The sequence below is a fragment of the Echinops telfairi genome, unplaced genomic scaffold, assembly GCF_000313985.2.
Source record: "Echinops telfairi isolate 266 unplaced genomic scaffold, ASM31398v2 ScPeMD7_655;HRSCAF=1070, whole genome shotgun sequence".
NCBI classification, from domain to species: Eukaryota; Metazoa; Chordata; class Mammalia; order Afrosoricida; family Tenrecidae; genus Echinops; species Echinops telfairi.
This window is the reverse complement of record NW_022104553.1, coordinates 30015571-30024274: the sequence shown is the minus strand read 5'-3', so window position 1 is coordinate 30024274 and position 8704 is coordinate 30015571. Positions and strand designations below refer to the sequence as shown.

At 48.2% G+C, this 8704-nt stretch overlaps 1 long non-coding RNA gene across 1 annotated transcript; it reads right to left on the bottom strand.

Moving 5' to 3' along the window:
* Positions 1-317: 317 nt before the first annotated feature.
* LOC123522028 lies at positions 318-1144 on the bottom strand. Its single transcript, XR_006680338.1, has 2 exons — positions 1036-1144; positions 318-562 (listed from the first exon to the last, which is right to left on the bottom strand). It is a non-coding gene; the product is annotated as an uncharacterized LOC123522028 (long non-coding RNA).
* Between the last annotated feature and the right edge of the window lie 7560 nt (positions 1145-8704).

The window sequence follows — 8704 nt, the reverse complement described above, 5'->3', positions numbered from 1 at the left end:
ACATATAACACATTGCCACTTGCAAAACACATTCCAAATGCCTTGGTGTTTGCAAGCCACTTTGTGGGTTACGGAATGTTCTACTATTGAGCAAACCATTTGGCGTCTCTGAATCCCATGTTTCATATACAAAGTACTTTGTAATTCAGAAAGAATACATAAGATTCTGTATCTTATACAAATACTCTTCAGCCTCCAAGTCTTTAAGTGTTTTAAGCCTGGCGGACAATGAAAGGCAGAGCGCTGAAAGTTGTTCACAGACATGTCGTCATTTGCAAGTCACTTTACTAAGGAATTGGTTCAATAAAACAATCGTCTTAGGTAAAGACTCCGAAGGGTAGTTTACTTTTTACAAAGCATTTAAAAATGTAATTGATTCATTTATCTTTTAACAATCTTACCAACATGACTCACGTTTCATATAGTTCAATAGCTCAGTCACATTTTTAAGAGTCGTGTAGCCCTTACCACTGCCAATTCCAGGACATGTCTCCTTCCTCATCCTTGTGGCTGTCAGCTCCCCATTTATGCCAGCCTCCTCTGCCATGTCCCTTGGAATCTACTGAAAAGGGTCATTAAGCCAAGTAGATTGTTAAATGATGTGAGTCCTATTACTGCTATAGGGTCCTTATGAGTCAGAATCAATTTGACAACCCCAACTTGGCTTTTTCAAAAATAATGCAAGATCTGGAATTTATGAGCTATGCCATTTGAAATCACTCTACGGTTGGGAAAGTACAGGTGAGCATCCTTGCGTGTCCACCATGCATTCTGTCAAACAGGATGTTATGTGACTTGGACGTTGTGGGAACATCACCCAGCAAACTTCTGCGCTTCAGCCATGAGCAATGGCATTCAGTCCTTTTCCTTTGCAATTCTGCACCTGGCCGTTGAGTGAGTTCACCATTTCCATCACTGAGGACTCCATGAGACTGTTATCATGGGATGAACACCCTATTTATGAATTCAGGAGTCCAGGTGGCATGCCGATTAAGCACCAGGCTGCTAACTACAAGGTCTATGATTCACACTCACCTTTGCGGGAGAATGGGGAGACTGTTTGGCCCCTGAAGACCTGCAATCGCCGAAACCCCAAGGAGTAGTTCTGCTCTGTCCTACTGACGGTGGCTGTGAATCAGAATCGACCGGATGCCAGAGGATTATATATAAATGATTTTGTTACTTAATACATTCCGCCCTTTACACGGTGGAAGGGACTTTGCCTATTAGGAGTCATTTGACAGTTATAAAACACAGGGTTGTTTACCTTTAAAAAAAAAGTGTTTTGCAATTCAAGAGCACTTTGTAACATGATGTAGACAAATCACACTACATTTTAAAATATCCTCTGCCCTTAGAAAGCTCGCTGATGTTTGCAGAGTATACCGCAATGTACTGAACTCCTCCTTGTTTACAGAACATTTTGATATTTGAAAGTATTTTGAAATGGACCAACATTTTAAAGTGTACCAAGTGTCAGATCTCTGGTAAAGGTGAATTTATGTGCAAACATGAGGCCACAGTTTGTTGTGTCATTTTTTGTTTGTTTGTTTACAACTCTACGTGTTGGGTCTTCTTGTTGTTAGTGTCCGTTGCGTCACTTCTGATTAAAGAGACTCTGTGGACAACGGAACAAAACACTGCCCGGTTCCCACAAGGGTGGCCATGTTGGAGCCGCTCTGTGAAACCACCTCATTGAGGGGTTTCCTCTCTTTCTCGGCTCCTCTACTTCATCAATATGATGTCCTTCTCCAAGGACTACTCCCTCCTGATAAGGTGTCCACCGTGATAGAAAACAAAAATGCATGAAACAATGATGCATGTGTGCTGTTAAGCACACATGATGGAGCTGTTAGTTGTGCGAGCAACAACAGATGGACAGGGAGGAGCTGTAGAGGATCAGAGCGTCGGTGCGCTTTGAAATTAAGGTGGTACCCGTTCAAGCTAGATGATTATAAATGTAGGATGTTAAGTGTACTACCAATGGTAACCACACCCACAAAATCTAAAAAATATGCAAACCACCTCCCTCCACTCCCAAATCAAACCAAACTCACGGCCATCGAGTCAATACTGCCTCGTAGTGACTCTGCGAGATAGGGTAGAACTGCCCCTGGGAGTTGCCACGGCTGTAACTGTTTAAGGGCGGAGACAGCCTCATCTGCGTCCCACAGAGCTGCTGGTGGCTTCAAACTGCTAATCTTTCGAGTCACAGCCCAATGGGTAGCCACTGTGCCCCCAGGGTGCCTTAGACAAGAAAAGGAGGTGAACATCAGAATGGTTTACTACAAAGAAATCAATCCCCATGAGTAGGCCACTGGAGATCCCCTTGCAGAGGGGTCTCTGGGAGGAGACGAGCCAGTCAGGGTGCAATGTAGCAACGATGAAAAATACAACTTTCCTCTAGTTCCTAAATGTTTCCTCGCCGCTCCCACTACCATGACTCGAATTCGACCTTGCAAGTCTGGCTAGACCAGAGGAGGTACACTGGTACAGATAGGAACTGGAAATACAGGGAATCTAGGGCGGAGGAGCCCGACAGGAGCAGTGGTGTTAGTGGCAAAACAGGGAGGGTAGAGGGAGAGTGGGTAGGAAAGAGGGAACCGATTACAAGGAACTATATGTGACCTCCTCCCTGGGGGATGGACAACGGAAAAGTGCGTGAAGGGAGACGTCAGACAGGGCAAGATATGACAAAATAACAATTTATAAATTATCAAGGGCTCATGAGGGAGGGGGGAGTGGGGAGGGAGGGGGAAAATGAGGACCTAATGTCGGGGGTTTAAGTGGAGAGAAAATGTTTTGAGAATGATGAGGGCAATGAATGTACAAATGTGCTTTACACAATTGATGTGTGTATGGATTGTGATAAGAGTTGTATGAGCCCCTAATAAAATGATTAAAAAAATCAATCCAATACAAAAGCAAGAAGTATTACAGGATATTGTTGGGTTCTTCCGAGTTGGCTCCGACTCAGTGACCCTATGTACCACCCTATGGATAACCCCATTTATAACCCTATGTATCACCCTATGTATGACCCTATGGATAACCCCATTTATAACCCTATGTATCACACCATATATGACCCTATGTATAACCCTATGTATCACCCTATCACCTATCACTGGCCAGAAATATCATAGAAACCAGTGCTCCCTGGACTGAGAGCATCCGAGTAGCAGAACTTTGTTTGGGGTCATCCATTGAAGGGGGTGGCAGTTAGATGGGGTGGCAAAGTGCACTTGTGGAGGGCCGGAGTCCAACCTGCCAATCCGGTCCCAGCCTGTTGCCTCCTGGGAAGCATCACCTTTATGTGAGAGAGATGCTGGGCACTCCTCCTTTCTCTCTGCCCCTTTGCCTTCTTGCCTCACTCCAGGGGTGGCCTCATATGGGCCACCTGACCCTGAGAGCTGTCAGCGCCATGCCATGCCAGTCTATTGCAATCCCTGTGCTGGGTTTCTGCCCGAAAGAAGTAATTCTCAGAGCAAGAACAGACTCATGCACTCCCATGTTCACCAAGGCACTGTTCACATTGCCAGAGATGGAAGCAACCTAAGTGACCATCAGCAGAAGAATGGATAAAGAAACTGCCATGCGTGGGCACACACACACACACACACACACACACACACACACACACACACACTAAGGATCACTAAAAACAACAAAAAAGGATGAAACCACAGAGTACCGCATGCTGTGGATGTACCTGGCGAGCATTTTACTGAGTGAAACGAGTCAATCACAAAAGGGCAGATGTTGGTTGCGACCCCTGTTCTAAAGAACAAAAACCTTCTAAAACTGACTGTGGTGTTGACTGCACATCTCTTTGGAATGTATTCAACCTGCTGAATTGCACATGAATTATATGGTACTAAATGTAATAAAACAACACCCACACACAACCAAGACTTTTATTCAGAAAGGAACAGACTTTGGAGGTTGCCAGGTGGGGAGAGGTCAAGGGTGGGAAGATGAGGCTAGAGGTTGCACAGGTGTGAATTGGCTGAAGGAGAAGACTGATCCACGAGAGAGGGGAAGTCAAAGGACGTGGGTAGGATAAGCTATTGAGGGTTTGGGAAGTAGTTTAAGGTGTTGACTACAAAATCCAACATGATCTGAAATGTCATCCTCACCCTCCAATTCGTGATAAAAGATGTTGAGAAGGGGTGGGGGTAGGGCGAGAGAGGAGACAGATGGAAATAGGAGGGGCAAGAGGTGGAGAGACAGAGGGAAGAGGAGCAGAGAGGCTCTTCAGGAGATGAGGAGGAGAGAGTGGGGAGAGAGGAGGGGAGAGAGGAGGGGAGAGCTGGGGGTGGGGGAGACAGACAAACAGTCTAGAGAGGGAAGGAGAGAAAGAAGCAAAGGGAGAGGGAGACACGCAGAGAAGGAGGAGGAGGGAGGAGAGGTTGACAGAGAAGCTAGGGAATCTCAAAACCTTAACTCACGGACAGCCAGAGCTTGAGGCCTGGGAGGAACCTGGGTGAATTTTGCCAAAGAGGAAGCATAACCGGTTGTTGGCAGATCCTGTGGTTAGGGAGCGGGAAACAGGGACAGGGGTTGTCCCTCTCCATGCCTGAAGGCCCCCTACAGGAGGCTGCAGGGATCAGGTGAGCCCTTAGCCAGCCATGAAGCCCAACTGGCTCTGCGCCGATTCAAGTGTGAGCCAGGTGGCGGTACACCTGGGCGGCCCAAACTAGGCCCACGAGGGCTTTATTCAGTCAATGGGGTCAACCAATACCTTCGACCACCCCTCCCAGCCAAAGGCCTCAAATACCTGGACCTGGAGACCACTGGCCCCGTTTCCCCCTTTTCTTCTTCGCCCTTCAGTTCCGTGCCCCGGTCCCACTCTCTGGCCCCAGGACACCACGTGTGGGTGCCCAGTCCCACGAGGGTGCCTGTGTTCAGTGACTATAAAACCGGAAACTTTTTTTGTCCTTCATAAAAACCCACTTGGATCACAAACCAGGTTTTGGCGTGAATTCTTTCTCCTGTGAAGCCAAGAACCGGGGTATTTCCCACCCGAGAAATCTAACACTGTCAGCTCCAGGGGAGCAATCCCCCCCAGCCTGGGTTCTCACCTACTAACTGGCCAGTGCAGTTCCCACACTTCTCCCACAGGGGGCGGACAAACCCAGGGTGACCATTTTGGGGACAACAGCACTCCCTCTTAAGCCTCCTTCCTCAGGGCCACCTGGCTAACAGGGCCTGGACGCCACTTGTCAAGGTCGGAGCTGCTGCTGTTTGAATAGCATGAGCCAGAGCTGAAGTGGTGAAATAAGAGACCTGGCCAGGTTATGCGTGAGACTGAATGTGTTGTTCTGGTTACTTTAGAAAACAAATCCACAGAAACTCATGTATAAGAGAGAGTTTTATATAAAGGTTAAGTGCTCATCAAAAAAACAGCCCAACCCAGTGCTGCCCAAACCCACAAGTCCAACATTAACCCATATGTCTGACACCAATCCACAAAGTCCTTCTCCATCTCTCATAACACAGGCAATGATGCCGACTGCAGGAGGAAAGCTGAGTCAGTGAATGTGTAAGCATCTCAGCGCTGCTCCAGCACCCAGGGCTGCATTGGGGTAGATCCATGTGGCTTCTTCTTGGGGATGTCTTGCAGGAAATGAGCCTTGCTAGCTGAAGCAGGGAACTGGCTAAAGCCATCAGACAGCAAGAGACCCGAGAACCCAGAAGGCAACGCTCACCAAGTCATTTATCTCTCCGCCCTTCAATTAACCACACGTGTTTATCGGCCAGGGTGGCAAAATAAACTAACTACCTCACTCAGAGAGGGTCTCTGGGGGAGGGGGAGTCACCTGTGGGAGGAGGAGGAAGAAGAAGAGGCTCAATTGTCCTGTCCTCTGTTGGGCACCTCCTCTCCCCCGTCACTGTCTCCCACCTGGACAGCTGCGGTCGCCTGTCTTTTAGAGCAGTTCTTCCTTCAAAAGGATAAAAACCCACCGCCATCAAGTCAACTCCGATTCCCAAGGCTGGGACTCTTTCTGGGGGCAGATAGCATCTCCTGCTCCCTCCGAGCAGCTGGTAGGCTTGAACCACTGACCTTGAAGTTAGCAGTCCAGCCTCACTCCACAGGGCCACAGCAGCCCCTTTCATAATTATGTACCCAGAAGCCTCTCAGGGTGGCTGGGCACACCGCAAGGGCTGAGATGGTCTAGGACCTGACCTTCCCCTCTGAGAGCACACAGCCCAATGGGAGACGCACACCTGTCCCCAAACACGGGCAGTCAGACTCAGCGCCCTGACAGTGGGGAGGCGCAAGCAGACGGGTCTCGCTGGGATTGAGGACGAGGAAAGAGGAAAGGGGACTGGAGAGGGAGAGGAGAGTGGTGGGGAACAAGGGGAAAGAGACTTCTTTATTGCTAACCAAGGCTTATATATCTTTGGGAGACATAAAAGTCCCCAAATTACAAGTAAAGACATCCTTCATGGGAAGGGGTTGCACTATAGGTAATACAGTAACAGGAGGGGGACAACCTAGGGGTACACACACTGTAGGAAGAGGAGGGATGAAAGGTATACATGTGACAAGATGGGTGGATCCTAGATCCAGGGAGACAGCCTAATTTTGGATGTCACTGAGCAGATTTGACCTGTTCTCTAGCTCTCTATAGAAACCATTAGCAGTAGGGTGAGAACTACAACTAGAGTGGACCAGACTGCTGGCTGAGTGCCTTCAGGGAGAACATCTCTAAGTATCGACCTCCCACCATGTGCTGGCAAACAGCCTCTAATGTCTGACATGCCTTTGGGGGAGACAAAGCTGGGGGAAAGTCTCTTTATAATCCCACAAAAATATCGTTAACATAATACAGTATTAATAATGTTCGGAACATCACCAAGCGGGGCCCACTTTCTATCACAAACCAACGGATGCATTTGGAATTTTTAATATAGAGGCTTTATAGGGGTTGGCTTGTAACTACGGGTGGTCTGTTCTGAACCCTGGGGACGACCTGCCTGTACTGGACAAACAAGATGATCCCCACTAGGGATAGGGACCCTGAGGCAAACGAGAGGAGGGAATGTGATGAAAACTGACTGGTCCCAGGTCCTTTAGATTGGATGCTCAGGGTGGGCTTCGTTGAAGAGGTGACTTTTGAGAGAGCATCTCAGAAAAGATCTGGGGAAAAGCTTTCTCCGCAGAAGGACCAAGAAGACTAAGAGCCCTGAGAGGTTGAGAGGCGCTCAGGCTGCCCACGCTCCAAGAGCAATCGCTCACCTGTTCTGACAACCTCTGTCTGCTCCCACTCAAACCACAGCTGCCCGAGGGCAGGGATCCATCTCGACTTTTTTGTGGAGGTGGTTGTCTGCTTTCATCCCCTCACATGGTCCAGCTCCTGGGACAGTACCATGCAGAAGCCCTGACATAGTGGTTCATCGTTGGGCTCGCGGTTCGAAATAACCCGCCGCGCTATGGGAGGAAGGACAGGGCTTTCGAATTCCGCCAACAGTTACAGTCTTGGAACTCCACAGGGGCAGTTCTCTCATGTCCTATCGGGTCACTATGTGCTGGACTCGATGGTAGTACAAGAGCCCAAACCGAAAAACCAACTCTCTGCCATGAGTCACTGCTCACTCACAGTGACCTTCGAAGACCTTGAACTGCTGCTGTGGGTTTCTGAGACAGTAACTCTCTACAGGAGTAGAAAGCCTCTGGGGAGCAGCTGGTGACTTTGAACTGTTGACCTTCTGGTTAGCAGCCCAGTGTATAACCACTATACCACCAGGGTTCGCAGTGTCAGAACACATAGTAGGGATCAGATAGAAATCCGTGGAATGAATAAGAGCTCTAGCCTAATGTAGCAGTTACATAATTTCATGTCAACTTGAAGATATAAAACTGTAGGGGTGAAGTCTAACCTATCAATCAGGTCACAGCCTGATGGTGCCTCCTTGTGGGCGTGGCCTTCTCATAAGGGGTGCCCTGGGAACCTTCCTCTCTCTCTCTGCCTGCACCTTCTTGTGGCGAGCCACTCTGAGACCTGCCAGAGTCCTGGAGATGCATCCACCTCCATTTGGATCCACAAGACGTTGCACCCACCGGCCTGTGCTCTTCCTGCATTCTGCCTCGTTGCATGTGGCTGCATGAGTCTGAAGAGGGACTTAGGGACCAGTGTCAGACTTATGGGCTTGAGTTTTACTGGGCTGGGATGTTTTCTTGACGCATAATTACTTCTTACACATATGTGAGTGTCAGTGGATTTGTTTCTCTAGTCACCCTGGCCTTACACAATTAAATAAGTGGAAAGAAGAGGGCAACTATTGTATAATCCCACTGACAAAAAACATTTAGAAATTATAGGGACCAAAGTATATTACAGCTTACCAGGTACTGGGGTGGGTGGGTAGAAGGGACAAGGAGCAGGGGATGGGAAGTTGGGGTTTCATGGATATGGGGTTTCTGGGTATAGGGTTTCTCTTGGGGTTGACAGAGAAAAGATATAGTGGAAATAGATCGTGGAAGGATTGCATGGCATTGTGAATGCAAATGAATGTCATTTAAAAATGATTAAGATGGAAAAGCTCATATTCCATATTGGACAACAGTCAATTGAAGAAAAAAACACCGCCCCCCCCACAAAAAGCTGTGATTTTTTTAAAATCCAAGGATATAAAACACTTTAACACAGCTGCTGCTGCTGCTTCTCCTCCTCCTCCTCCTCCTCCTCCTCCTCCT